Raw genomic sequence first — 15,418 nt, forward strand, 5'->3', positions numbered from 1 at the left:
GTGTGTGTGTGTGTGTGTGTGTGTGTGTGTGTGTGTGTGTGTGTGTGTGTGTGTGTGTGTGTGTGTGTGTGTGTGTGTGTGTGTGTGTGTGTGTGTGTGTGTGTGTGTGTGTGTGTGTGTGTGTGACTGTGATCCTAGCACAAGGTGAAGTGTGTTATCCAGAACACCCTAGTTATGTGTCCTTTACTCTGATGGTGGTGGTAGCATCTCTTTCTCTCAACCTCCAGGAAAGCCTCAACCAGGGAAACAGACCCAGAAATAATGGTGCTTTATTGCCATGGACATTCTTATGCCAGGCTGGCTGCTTTTCTTCTCTTCATCACTATGTCACCTGTTGCTTCTCAGCCATGTGTGTGTGCCACAAGAGCACTGTTAGTTGGATACGATCATGCCCAGTGTCTTTCTTCACGTGACAAATATGCTTTAATCAAACAGCCAGCAGCATATAATGTATATCTCCATTTCAAAACATCACATGGCTAGTCATGTCCATACACTGAGGCATCATTACAGCACTCAGAACGTCCTTTCTGCTCTCTCCTTCTAAATCTCTCTCCTCTCTCTCTTGCCTTCTTTTCTCGCCTTCTCTCTCTCCTCTCTTTCGCTCTCGCACGCTCCTCAGAATACATCCTCTCCATCTCTCTCTAGATAGAGACATCCATCTCTCTCTAGATAAGTTCATCTTAACCCACCCCCCTCTCCCCAACACATCCACCAAAACAAACAAACAAGTAAGAAATATTATAACAAAAAAGTACAGTAGGCTCATTTCATGCTCTCAGATCCATAGACGACTTTATTGTTACATTACTGCAGGAAGAATGATCAAACAAGCACACACAATCCATACACTGAATTCACAGCACCCATCACCCCAACAGGTGTTACAAAGTGCTTTACAGTAACCTTACCATCATTTCAGTTATTAAAAGCCTCACATGACATAATATTTGTCACTATCAGCTATAAGCATTTAATGATTGTATTAGACACAAAAAAACGTATGAATGGAATGGTTATTACTTTATGCAATTTCTTTGTAATAATGGATTAATAGTTAAAAAAGGTATTACTAATATTATCAAAATGACTTTTAAATGTACTTTTCATTTTAAACTGAACAAATTGTTTTACCCAAAAATCTGTCTATCTATCATTCAATCAAAAAAAAGTAAATGCACTGTGAATTAGCGGTAAAAGAGTAACACAGCTGACTCCAGCATCTGTTTTGATGCACTCCAACCTACATTGGTCCCATAGCCGTTCCAGGCAAAGGAGGTGAAATCCCCACACTGAAGAGGGTTACCCTGAGGGAAAAACCCACCACCACCAATACAGTGGTGTTCAACATTACAGCCTTTGGGTTTGACCCCAGAGCAGATGGCTGTTGCTGCCCGTTCATGGTTTATGGCTCTGAAACTGATGAAGCCTCCCTCAGTCTCCCCTCTAGTGTTCGGGCCGTAGAACATTTTGGTGGACTTTTTATCCCTGTGGTCATATACTATTGGAATGGAGGGTCCATTGTTGGATGATGGCAGTCAGGTTCCAGTGGTATAAGGGCATATTGCTGGGAAAGTTCCACACCGAAATGTCTTCTGCTACGATGTCGTAGTAGCCTGCCTCCCACGTCTTCCTGTTGGCCAGCATGTCGTCCCCTTTTGGCCATTTGGCGTTGTTGCCCTTCTGGCAGGTCTAACTATCGCCAACCGTGCACTTCCCATAGAAGTTGTAATCGTGAACGCTTGCCACCAGAGTCCAGCTGCCGCGCGCTGTGGTCATGTCGCAAAAGGTCTGTGGTCAGGGAGTACAGACCATCCTCAGATGGACCATATACAGTGGGGCAAAATAGTATTTAGTCAGCCACCAATTGTGCAAGTTATCCCACTTAAAAAGATGAGAGAGGCCTGTAATTTTCATCATAGGTACACTTCAACTATGACAGACAAAATGAGAAGAAAGAAAATCCAGAAAATCACATTGTAGGATATTTATTGAATTTATTTGCAAATTATGGTGGAAAATAAGTAATGCCTGGACATGCACTGGCTTGAGCAGGGGGACCTTGCGTGTGCTGCAGGATTTTAATCCATGACGGTGTAGTGTGTTACTAATGGTTTTCTTTGAGACTGTGGTCCCAGCTCTCTTCAGGTCATTGACCAGGTCCTGCCGTGTAGTTCTGGGCTGATCCCTCACCTTCCCCATGATCATTGATGCCCCACGAGGTGAGATCTTGCATGGAGCCCCAGACCGAGGGTGATTGACAGTCATCTTGAACTTCTTCCATTTTCTAATATTTGCGCCAACAGTTGTTGCCTTCTCACCAAGCTGCTTGCCTATTGTCCTGTAGCCCATCCCAGCCGTGTGCAGGTCTACAATTGTATCCCTGATGTCCTTACACCCTCTCTGGTCTTGACCATTGTGGAGAGGTTGGAGTCTGTTTGATTGAGTGTGTGGACAGGTGTCTTTTATACAGGTAACGAGTTCAAACAGGTGCAGTTAATACAGGTAATGAGTGAAGAACAGGAGGGCTTCTTGAAGAAAAACTAACAGGTCTGTGAGAGACGGAATTCTTACTGGTTGGTAGGTGATCAAATACTTATGTCATGCAATAGAATGCAAATTAATTACTTAAAAATCATACAATGTGATTTTCTGGATGTTGAAGTGTACCTATGATAGTTGAAGTGTACCTATGATAAAAATTACAGACCTCTACATGCTTTGTAAGTGGGGAAACCTGCAAAATCGGCAGTGTATCAAATACTTGTTCTGACCACTGTATATCTCACTAGCTCAGGGTATTTAAGCCTCCATATGTCCACTAATTCCAATATATCCATGACATTCATGATTTTTCCTTATTATTTTTCCTTACTAAGTGCCTTAGTTTGTAGTGTGATTTCCTTTATGGTCCATAGAGGTATTTAAAACCATATTAAAATCACCCACCATAATAATAGAGTCTAGTGTTGCTTGTAAAGTTGATACATTCTTATATATATTTACAAATATATATTATTATTATTTGGACCGTATAGGTTAATAAGCCATATCTGTTTATTGTCCAATAAGATATTTAAAATAATCCATCTACCTCGATGATCTGTTTGGGCAATATCCACATTTGAATCAAAATTACTGTTCGTTATCATTACTGTTCAAATTATCATCAACCCTTTTTGAATTTCTTTGCCCATGGGGGAAATATATTTCCACCCCCCTAGTCCTTTTTCCACAAAACTCCATCTAAAATGTTCTCCATCTAAAATTGATATTTTATTCTTTCTCTTTTAGCCAGGTAAATACTGATCGTCTTTCCTTATTATCTGCTAAGCCATTACAATTGTACCTGGCTACACTTATTTCACCACTTACCATAATGAGACACAAGTTTCAATTCTATTTATCAAAATATATGTTTGTAAACGTACCTTTAAAAAGTAACATGATGATTGAGTGGCTATATAGCTGTACCATGAAATTTGCATTGCTTCTAAGTAAACCTCCACTATTCCACCTGCTAAAAGCCCTCCTCATCCCGAGTTGGGTTGTCAACCCAATGCCTGGCAGACCACCCCCGACCCCCCGGATCCCATAGCCCCGGAGAGACCGGGACCCATCTTTCGAAAAGAGCACACAGTGCCTCATCGAGGACGTGCCAATGGTTAATCAAACACCCACGACATGGTCCCCCGTAGTGACCATATTCCCAAGCATCTCCGTGCAGTTAGACCTTTGATTTTGTGCCACCAGGGCCACAATAATATGACCCCTCTCTGAATGTCTGAGTGTGACCCCCTCCCCATGGGTTACTGCAGCTAGTGTTCCCAGGACTGCCACTGCCTGGGTGGGGGCACCCCACCGGAATTCCCACCGGCTAGGTACAAGGTCGTCAAGGTTCTCATTAGCAGCTTTGAGAATTTCCTTGTATATTATGCTCTGGCTTTGCAGGACCAACCCTGCCAGGCAGGCTCAGAATCTTAAGGGCGCTGTCCTGCTCTAGGTCTCCGACTACATTCTGGCTGCATACAGGCCATTTACAGCAGGCCCATAAACAGATAGGGACTCCTTAGTATCTGAGTCGTTCAGGTGGGTGTCTAGGGTATGGGATTGTGGACTGTTGTGTCAAAATAGGACCACAAATAAATAAATTAGATGTATAATTGATTTTAAAACTCTGTTCCACCATGATAGGACAATACATAAATAATTCAGTATAAAATGTATATCCCTCATCTGCACAACATTGAAAGCTCTCTCACAACCCCTGCTCACAGAAATACATTGGTTCTGGTATATGCAACTGTTATGTTATGTTAATTACTGATGTCCCTTTAAGAATGGAGAACCCTTGGTCATGCGCAGTGTTGTTCTATGTTATTCTGGTACTAACTCGTTTAGTAAATGTGAAGCTCCAGTTCAATTCTTTGTATTCCGACTCTTTCTTATTATATAAATAAGTAATATGACCTAAGACACTACAGCAACCATTTCCTTTCTCACTCAACGCCACACTTACCCAAACACCAAAAAACTCACACCACACCATCCATCCATACATACTGTGCCTTCTGTGTACTGAGTTTTTATCTCCACCATGTTGAATTAGTGATTTTGTGTTCCAATTAGTTATATTTGAAGATAGATAGAAAAGCTACATATTTTTGTTGTATTATTCAAATCCATAACAGAGATAGAATTGTGTGTTTCCTTATTTGCCTCCTCTATGAGAACTTTGTCATTTTTAAAATAACCATGGAGTAGTCTTTGTGTCTCTGAATAACTGGTTATCAATATACAGTTTATCGACCACGAGATCTACGCGTTTCCTTTTCAATCTATTTTCCTTGACAATTGGATATAGAACTTTACGCCGTTCTGCAATTCTCTTTGGGAACTGGTCTTTCATGCCTATTTTCATGCCATTTTGTCAATAGCTTTGCATGGGATCTGAAGCGCTGTAAGGAGGAACTCTCTAACTACAGATTCAGGAACTTCTCCTTCTTTCTCTTGTATAACTGTAAGTACCAGATTCTCTCTCACGGATCTAGTCTGTATGTCAAGTGAGGCTTCTCTCAGAACAATGTTCTCCTTTTTCAGTTAATTAACTTTGGTCTCAATCTTACTGACTGTACCTTTCAGCTTGTTTGTGTCTTTCTCCAATGTCGCAGCTTCTTTCGTCACTCATCGAGGCTTGCCTTCAACTCTTTTATATCCTTACTAATTAGTTTAAGTATATCCAGTTTGTCATTTATTGATTTTAACAGATGGGTTTCGACCTTTACCATTCCCGCTGGTGAAAATATTAAATTGTCTGTGTCTGTAGAAGAGACACGTTTTCATTTTGAAATAGGTTCCCCTGTCGTACTCTCCGTCAAGTTTGGGTGTTGCTTGTTTTCGTAATATTTGTCGATACATTTCTCTAGTCTTATGATTTGTAATGTGTTGTTATCCAGAATGAAGGTTATTACCCAACAGATTGTGTAGTTCTAATATCTTGAAGTGGTCTACATAGCTGTGTTCAGTCTACATCTTACTGCTTCTACTCTCATTTACACTCGAGTCGTCCTGATACATCTGGTGTTGGTGTTGTTGGTGGTGGCATTGGTGTGGTGGTGGTGTGGTGGTTGGTGGTGGTGTGGTGGTTGGTAGTGGTGTGGTGGTTGGTAGTGGTGTGGTGGTGGCATTGGTGTGGTGGTGGTGTGGTGGTTGGTGGTGGTGTGGTGGTTGGTGTGGGTTGGTAGTGGTGTGGTGGTGTGGTGGTGGTTGGTAGTGGTGTGGTGGTTGGTGGTGGTGTGGTGGTGGTGTGGTGGTTGGTGCTAGTGTGGTGGTTGGTAGTGGTTGGTGTGGTGGTTGGTAGTGGTGGTTGGTAATGGTGTGGTGGTGGTGGTTGGTAGTGGTGTGGTGGTTGGTGGTGGTGTGGTGGTGGTGTGGTGGTTGGTAGTGGTGTGGTGGTTGGTAGTTGGTAGTGGTGTGGTGGTTGGTAGTGGTTGGTAGTGGTGCGGTGGTGGGGGTGGTTGGTAGTGGTGTGGTGGTGGTGGGTGGAGGTTGGTAGTGGTGTGGTGGTGGGTGGTGGTTGGTAGTGGTGTGGTGGTTGGTAGTGGTTGGTAGTGGTGCGGTGGTGGGGGGTGGTTGGTAGTGGTGTGGTGGTGGGTAGTGGTGTGTGGTGGTTGGTAGTGGTGATTGGTAGTGGTGTGGTGGTTGGTAGTGGTGATTGGTAGTGGTGTGGTGGTTGGTAGTGGTGTGGTGGTTGGTGGTGGTTATCAGTGGTGTGGTGGTTGGTAGTGGTGTGGTTGTTGGTAGTGGTGGTTGGTAGTGGTGTGGTGGTTGGTAGTGGTATAGAGGTTGGTAGTGGTTGGTAGTGGTGGTTGGTAGTGGTGTGGTGGTGGGTGGTGGTTGGTAGTTGTGTGGTGGTTGGTAGTGGTGTGGTAGTTGGTAGTGGTGTGGTGGTTGGTGGTGGTTGGTAGTGGTGTGGTGGTGGGTAGTGGTGTGGTGGTGGGTGGTAGTGGTGTGGTGGTGGGTGGTAGTGGTGTGGTGGTTGGTGGTGGTTAGAAGTGGTGTGGTGGTTGGTAGTGGTGTGGTGGTTGGTAGTGGTGGTTGGTATGGTGGTTGGTGTAGTGGTGTGGTGGTTGGTGTGGTGGTTGGTAGTGGTTAGAAGTGGTGTGGTGTTTGGTGTGGTGGTTGGTAGTGGTGGTTGGTAGTTGTGTGGTGGTTGGTAGTGGTGTTTGGTGTGGTGGTTGGTAGTGGTGGTTGGTGTGGTGGTTGGTGGTGGTGTGGTGGTTGGTAGTGGTGTGGTGGTTGGTAGTGGTGTGGTGGTGGCATTGGTGTGGTGGTGGTGTGGTGGTTGGTGGTGGTGTGGTGGTTGGTGTGGGTTGGTAGTGGTGTGGTGGTGTGGTGGTGGTTGGTAGTGGTGTGGTGGTTGGTGGTGGTGTGGTGGTGGTGTGGTGGTTGGTGCTAGTGTGGTGGTTGGTAGTGGTTGGTGTGGTGGTTGGTAGTGGTGGTTGGTAATGGTGTGGTGGTGGTGGTTGGTAGTGGTGTGGTGGTTGGTGGTGGTGTGGTGGTGGTGTGGTGGTTGGTAGTGGTGTGGTGGTTGGTAGTTGGTAGTGGTGTGGTGGTTGGTAGTGGTTGGTAGTGGTGCGGTGGTGGGGGGTGGTTGGTAGTGGTGTGGTGGTGGTGGGTGGAGGTTGGTAGTGGTGTGGTGGTGGGTGGTGGTTGGTAGTTGGTAGTGGTGTGGTGGTTGGTAGTGGTTGGTAGTGGTGCGGTGGTGGGGGGTGGTTGGTAGTGGTGTGGTGGTGGGTAGTGGTGTGTGGTGGTTGGTAGTGGCGATTGGTAGTGGTGTGGTGGTTGGTAGTGGTGATTGGTAGTGGTGTGGTGGTTGGTAGTGGTGTGGTGGTTGGTGGTGGTTATCAGTGGTGTGGTGGTTGGTAGTGGTGTGGTTGTTGGTAGTGGTGGTTGGTAGTGGTGTGGTGGTTGGTAGTGGTATAGAGGTTGGTAGTGGTTGGTAGTGGTGGTTGGTAGTGGTGTGGTGGTGGGTGGTGGTTGGTAGTTGTGTGGTGGTTGGTAGTGGTGTGGTAGTTGGTAGTGGTGTGGTGGTTGGTGGTGGTTGGTAGTGGTGTGGTGGTGGGTAGTGGTGTGGTGGTGGGTGGTAGTGGTGTGGTGGTGGGTGGTAGTGGTGTGGTGGTTGGTGGTGGTTAGAAGTGGTGTGGTGGTTGGTAGTGGTGTGGTGGTTGGTAGTGGTGGTTGGTATGGTGGTTGGTGTACTGGTGTGGTGGTTGGTGTGGTGGTTGGTAGTGGTTAGAAGTGGTGTGGTGTTTGGTGTGGTGGTTGGTAGTGGTGGTTGGTAGTTGTGTGGTGGTTGGTAGTGGTGTTTGGTGTGGTGGTTGGTAGTGGTGGTTGGTGTGGTGGTTGGTAGTGGTGGTTGGTAGTTGTGTGGTGGTTGGTAGTGGTGGTTGGTGTGGTGGTTGGTAGTGGTTAGAAGTGGTGTGGTGTTTGGTGTGGTGGTTGGTAGTGGTGGTTGGTAGTTGTGTGGTGGTTGGTAGTGGTGGTTGGTGTGGTAGTTGGGAGTGGTGGTTGGTAGTTGTGTGGTGGTTGGTAGTGGTGGTTGGTGTGGTGGTTGGGAGTGCACCAGTCATGTTCTGTGGAGGAGGAGATCCAAAGGAGATGAAGGAGACGGATGGATTGGCCACACCCTCTTAAAGCCCTCCTTTTAAGTCATGTCATTATTTCACCACCAGACAGCAGTAGAGGTGTATTTCATTGCAGGTTGCAGAGCTTAAGTCAATGATTTATTCTGCCCTGTACTGCATTAAGATAGACAGAACGAATGGACTGTCTGGACTCTGCAATTGCAAACACACATTGTTAATCTCCACGTCTCTCTCTGTCACACCCACTGCGCTGCATGGTTTAATCCGCACTGTCACGGGATGTAATCCAGTAGCAAAAAAGCTTAGTCTGTCAGAGGAAAAGTACAGTGAATTTAAGGATATTCAGAAACTCTTGGAGGACTATGAAAGTGGACGTCAAAAACGCTTCTTTATTGTTAAAGACCAACTTGTTTCAGCATGTGCCCTTCCTCTGGGTTTTTGGAGGAAAGTACAGTGACATACAGTCCTGTGAACCACGTGATAACTTCCCGCCAGGATGTCCTGACCGGATGCCCATGCACACGTCATCCGGACAATAGGTCATAAATTTACATTTACATTTAAGTCATTTAGCAGACGCTCTTATCCAGAGCGACTTACAAATTGGTGCATTCACCCTATGACATCCAGTGGAACAGTCACTTTACAATAGTGCATCTAAAACTTAAGGGGGGGGGGGGGGTGAGAGGGATTACTTATCCTATCCTAGGTATTCCTTAAAGAGGTGGGGTTTCAGGTGTCTCCGGAAGGTGGTGATTGACTCCGCTGTCCTGGCGTCGTGAGGGAGTTTGTTCCACCATTGGGGGGGCCAGGGCAGCGAACAGTTTTGACTGGGCTGAGCGGGAGCTGTACTTCCTCAGTGGTAGGGAGGCGAGCAGGCCAGAGGTGGATGAACGCAGTGCCCTTGTTTGGGTGTAGGGCCTGATCAGAGCCTGGAGGTACTGAGGTGCCGTTCCCCTCACAGCTCCGTAGGCAAGCACCATGGTCTTGTAGTGGATGCGAGCTTCAACTGGAAGCCAGTGGAGAGAACGGAGGAGCGGGGTGACGTGAGAGAACTTGGGAAGGTTGAACACCAGACGGGCTGCGGCGTTCTGGATGAGTTGAAGGGGTTTAATGGCACAGGCAGGGAGCCCAGCCAACAGCGAGTTGCAGTAATCCAGACGGGAGATGACAAGTGCCTGGATTAGGACCTGCGCCGCTTCCTGTGTGAGGCAGGGTCGTACTCTGCGGATGTTGTAGAGCATGAACCTACAGGAACGGGCCACCGCCCTTGATGTTGGTTGAGAACGATAGGGTGTTGTCCAGGATCACGCCAAGGTTCTTGGCGCTCTGGGAGGAGGACACAATGGAGTTGTCAACCGTGATGGCGAGATCATGGAACGGGCAGTCCTTCCCCGGGAGGAAGAGCAGCTCCGTCTTGCCGAGGTTCAGCTTGAGGTGGTGATCCGTCATCCACACTGATATGTCTGCCAGACATGCAGAGATGCGATTCGCCACCTGGTCATCAGAAGGGGGAAAGGAGAAGATTAATTGTGTGTCGTCTGCATAGCAATGATAAGAGAGACCATGTGAGGTTATGACAGAGCCAAGTGACTTGGTGTATAGCGAGAATAGGAGAGGGCCAAGAACAGAGCCCTGGGGGACACCAGTGGTGAGAGCGCGTGGTGAGGAGACAGATTCTCGCCACGCCACCTGGTAGGAGCGACCTGTCAGGTAGGACGCAATCCAAGCGTGGGCCGCGCCGGAGATGCCCAACTCGGAGAGGGTGGAGAGGAGGATCTGATGGTTCACAGTATCGAAGGCAGCCGATAGATCTAGAAGGATGAGAGCAGAGGAGAGAGAGTTAGCTTTAGCAGTGCGGAGCGCCTCCGTGATACAGAGGAGAGCAGTCTCAGTTGAATGACTAGTCTTGAAACCTGACTGATTTGGATCAAGAAGGTCATTCAGAGAGAGATAGCGGGAGAGCTGGCCAAGGACGGCACGTTCAAGAGTTTTGGAGAGAAAAGAAAGAAGGGATACTGGTCTGTAATTGTTGACATCGGAGGGATCGAGTGTAGGTTTTTTCAGAAGGGGTGCAACTCTCGCTCTCTTGAAGACGGAAGGGACGTAGCCAGCGGTCAGGGATGAGTTGATGAGCGAGGTGAGGTAAGGGAGAAGGTCTCCGGAAATGGTCTGGAGAAGAGAGGAGGGGATAGGGTCAAGCGGGCAGGTTGTTGGGCGGCCGGCCGTCACAAGACGCGAGATTTCATCTGGAGAGAGAGGGGAGAAAGAGGTCAGAGCACAGGGTAGGGCAGTGTGAGCAGAACCAGCGGTGTCGTTTGACTTAGCAAACGAGGATCGGATGTCGTCGACCTTCTTTTCAAAATGGTTGACGAAGTCATCTGCAGAGAGGGAGGAGGGGGGGAGGAGGATTCAGGAGGGAGGAGAAGGTGGCAAAGAGCTTCCTAGGGTTAGAGGCAGATGCTTGGAATTTAGCGTGGTAGAAAGTGGCTTTAGCAGCAGAGACAGAGGAGGAAAATGTAGAGAGGAGGGAGTGAAAGGATGCCAGGTCCGCAGGGAGGCGAGTTTTCCTCCATTTCCGCTCGGCTGCCCGGAGCCCTGTTCTGTGAGCTCGCAATGAGTCATCGAGCCACGGAGCGGGAGGTGAGGACCGAGCCGGCCTGGAGGATAGGGGACATAGAGAGTCAAGGGATGCAGAGAGGGAGGAGAGGAGGGTTGAGGAGGCAGAATCAGGAGATAGGTGGGAGAAGGTTTGAGCGGAGGGAAGAGATGATAGGATGGAAGAGGAGAGAGTAGCGGGGGAGAGAGAGCGAAGGTTGGGACGGCGCGATACCATCCGAGTAGGGGCAGTGTGGGAGGTGTTGGATGAGAGCGAGAGGGAGCGAGAGGGAAAAGGATACAAGGTAGTGGTTTGACGCGTGCCGTCTACTGTATTCTCTCTACCAAGACTACTGATCTACAGGAGAGCGAGAGAGAGAGAGAGAGAGAGAGAGAGAGAGAGAGAGAGAGAGAGAGAGAGAGAGAGAGAGAGAGAGAGAGAGAGAGAGAGAGAGAATGAGGCCCACATATTCACAAGGGAAGATGATGGAGGGAAGAGGATGGAGGGAACAGGATGGGGACTGAAAGGCGTGAACAGCTGTCAATGTTCTCTTGATCCTAATTGTCCTGGCAGTACCACCCTCCGTGACTTGTTCCAGACACACTAGGGCCATTATAACCAAAGGACCAACTAACCAATCGTTAGGGAGGGAAGGAAGGGGGTGAGCGCCAGATGGGAGCCAGAAGAAAAACAAACATCCTTGGAGGAGTGTAGCTGTTGATCATCTTGGAGTGTCATGAATAGAGCATTAGCTACTGTTCTCCTGACACCTAACATCCTGCACTGGTTCCACACACACACGCACAAACACACACACAGATTCAACAGTGGCTGGTGGGCTGGCATTGTTGTTTGCTGTATTAAAATATAACAGGTGTTTTATTATCTTGGACATGTTGCAATAGTGCAATAACATATCTTGGGCAAATATGGGTTGTTCTAAGCATTGTTTCGTCAGGCTAATTTGGATCATCTGGCTGGTGGTCAAGGCTTCGTGTCATGGATGATCAAATACCATATAATTTTTGTTGGCAGCTTCACTCCAGTAAACACAACAGATGGAGAAAAGCACAGCACTAATATATGTACGCACACTAATATATGTACGCACACAGTGCATTCGGAAAGTATTCAGACTCCACCTTTTCAACATTTTGTTACGTTACAGCCTTATTCAAAAATTGATTCTTTATGTTTTTTTCCCTCGTCAATCTACACACAATAACCCTAATGAAAATAAATATATAATAATTAAAATATAATAAATGTGACGCTACAAGCTTGGCACACCTCAATTTGGGGAGTTTCTCACATTCTTATCTGAAGATCCTCTCATGCTCTGTCAGGTTGGATGGGGAGTATTGCTGCACAGGACATTCAGTGACTTGTCATGAAGCCACTCCTGCGTTGTCTTGGATCTGTGCTTAGGGTCATTGTCCTGTTGGAAGATTAACCTTCACCGAGGTCCTGAGAGCTCTGGAGCAGGTTTTCATCAAGGATCGCTCTGTACTTTGCGCCGTTCATCTTTCCCTCGGTCCTGACTAATCTCCCAGACACTTCCGCTGAAAAACATCCCCACAGCATGATGCTGCCACCACCATGCTTCTTGTAGGAATGGTGCCAGGTTTCCTCCAGACATGACGCTTGGCATTCAGGCCAAAGAGTTCACTCTTGGTTTCATCAAATCAGATAATTTTGTTTCTCTTGGTCTGAGAGTCCTTTACGTGCCTTTTGGCAAACTCCAAGCGGGCTGTCAAGTGCCTTTTACTCAGGAATGGCTGCCGTCTGGCCACTCTACCATAAAGGTCTGATTGTTGGAGTGCTGCAGAGATGATTGTCCTTCTGGAAGGTTCTCACATCTCCACAGAGGAACTCTGGAGCTCTGTCATAGTGACCATTTGGGTACTTGGTCACCTCCCTGACCAAGGCCTTTCTCCCATGATTGCTATGTTTAGTGGGGTGGCCAGCTCTAGGAAGAGTCTTGGTGGTTCCTAACTTCTTACATTTAAGAAGGATGGAAACCACTGTGTTTCCAAATCATGTCCAATCAATTGAATTTACCAAAAGTCGACTCCAATCAATTTGTAGAAACAAGGATGATCAACGGAAACCGGATGCACCTGAGCTCTATTTCGAGGCTCATAGAAAAGGGTCTGAATATTTATGTCAGTAAGGTAATCCTGTTTTTGTTTTTTTTATAAATTTGCAGACAAACAAAAAACTGTTTTTGCTTTGTCATTATGGGGTATTGTGAAGATTGATGGGGGGGAAACAATTTGATCAATTTTAGGATAAGACTAACGTTTTTTTTTTTAAGTTTAAAAAGGTCAACGGGTCTGATTACTGTACTGGGGAGCCTCGCTGCAGGCCCCGGACTGGGGACCCTCGCTGCAGGCCTCGGACTGGGGACCCTCGCTGCAGGCCCAGGACTGGGGACCCTCGCTGCAGGCCCCGGACTGGGGACCCTCGCTGCAGGCCCCGGACTGGGGACCCTCACTGCAGGCCCCGGACTGGGGATCATCACCGGAGGCTTTGTGCCATGGATCATCACCGGAGGCTTCGTGCCATGGATCATCACTGCAGGCTCCGGGCCATGGATCATCACTGGAGGCTTCGTGCCATGGATCATCACTGGAGGCTTTGTGTCATGGATCATCACTGGAGGCTTTGTGTCATGGATCACCACTGGAAGCTTCGTGCCATGGATCATTACTGGAGGCTTCGTGTCATGGATCATCACTGGAGGCTTCGGGCCATGGATCACCACCACTGGAGGCTTCGTGCCATGGATCATCACTGGAGGCTTCGTGTCATGGATCATCACTGGAGGCTTCGGGCCATGGATCATCACTGGAGGCTTCGTGTCATGGATCATCACTGGAGGCTTCGAGCCATGGATCACCACCACTGGAGGCTTCGTGCCATGGATCATCACTGGAGTGAGGAGACGTATAGGCAGCCTGGTGCGTGGAGCTGCCACAGGGCTTACCAGGCTGGGGAGACATACAGGAGGCCTGGTTCTGGGAGTAGGCACTGGATACACTGGGCCATGGAGGCGCACTGGAGGTCTCGAGCGTAGAATGCCCACCCCACATCATACCCTGACCTAACCAAATAGGGAAATAAAACGGATCTCTAAGGTCAGGGCGTGACAATGAGGGGTAGACTTGAAATGAAAAAGTACATTTAAAAGTAATTTAGATAATACCTTTGACTCTATTAATCCATTACTCGAAAGAAACATCATGAAGCAATAACCATTCCATTCATCATAAAACATATTTGTGTCTCATACAATCATTAAATAGTTATAGCTGGTAGTGACAAGTATTATTATGTCATGTGAGGCTCTTAATAACTGAATTACGGTAAGGTTACTGTAAACCAGTATGTGACACCTGTTGTGTTGGAGTGATGAGGGTTGGAAATTCAGTGTATGGATTGTGTGTGCTTGTTTGAACTTTCTTCCTGCAATAATGTAACAATAAAGTCATCTATGGATATGAAAGCTTGAAATGAGCCTACTGTCCTTTTTCTCACTTCCTTTTTAGTGGGAGTGTTGGCAAGGGGAGGTAAGATGAATTTACTCCTCCAAATTTGTCGAGAGTGTCTGTTTAGTGTCTGTGCCTGACGGAACTGTTAGCTTTCGTTTTCATTTGTTTTGTTATATTTGTTTGAGTGTTTCTTGAAAATAAATATCATGAACACTTTCCACGCTGCACTTTGGTCCACTCTTCCTTCCACCGACGAGAGCCGTTACACTTGCAGTATAAGTTAAATGCTTACCAACAATGCAGTTTTAAGAAAAATAAGTGTTAAGATGGTATTTACTAAAATAAACTGAGGTAAAAAAAATCATTAATTAAAAATAAGAAAATAGAAAAATAACAAATAATTAAAGAGCAACGATAAAATAACAGTAGCGAGGAAATATACTGGTGTTAGGAGTGTGTATTTGAGGCGAAGTCAGGTGCAGGAGAGCAGAGTGTAGTGAACAGGCGCACTTTCTATTCCGGTCAAAAATGACAGGACAAAATAACATAAAATGTGCTCAAAACACAGAACATAGACAAAAAGTAATGCACGAAACAATATCCACAATATCAAAATACACGTAACACAAATAATCCTACAAAAGACATGATGGGGAACAGAGGAATAAATACATATGAATTGATTGGGGAATGAAAACCAGGTGTGCAGGGAACAAGACAAAACAAATAGATATACTGTATGAAAAATGGAGCGGTGATGGCTAGAAAGCCAAACAAGGAGAGGAGCCAACTTCGGCGGAAGTCGTAACAACTGGGGTGCGCAACAGATCAGTGTGCTGTCTACACTCGGTCTGTTGCTTTTATAAAATAGTTTTCATTATTTCATTTTTAATCATGTCAACAACAACAACATCTTTAACCATTGTAAGTTCAGATAGCTAAGGATTCCGCGACGCAGTTAGCGGAAGTTTGTGTCCCAGATTCCTGCAAAAAACACACCATAGTTAGCAGTTATCCATCATGCTAACAGAGCAAGATAACGCTAGCAGTGCTAGAGTCAAAACAGCAATGGTATTTGTGTCTACTTCTGGGCACAAATGCGCTAGATGCGAGATTATAATAATAATAATATATGCCATTTAGCAGACGCTTTTATCCAAAGCAACTTACAGTCATGT

General features: G+C 46.7%; 1 pseudogene; it reads right to left on the minus strand.

The window, feature by feature from the left end:
- Positions 1 to 1,066: 1,066 nt before the first annotated feature.
- Positions 1,067 to 15,418, minus strand: part of LOC124012239 — a 51,201-nt pseudogene continuing 36,849 nt past the window's right edge.

The sequence above is a fragment of the Oncorhynchus gorbuscha genome, linkage group LG24 (genome assembly GCF_021184085.1).
Source record: "Oncorhynchus gorbuscha isolate QuinsamMale2020 ecotype Even-year linkage group LG24, OgorEven_v1.0, whole genome shotgun sequence".
Classification (NCBI taxonomy): domain Eukaryota; kingdom Metazoa; phylum Chordata; class Actinopteri; order Salmoniformes; family Salmonidae; genus Oncorhynchus; species Oncorhynchus gorbuscha.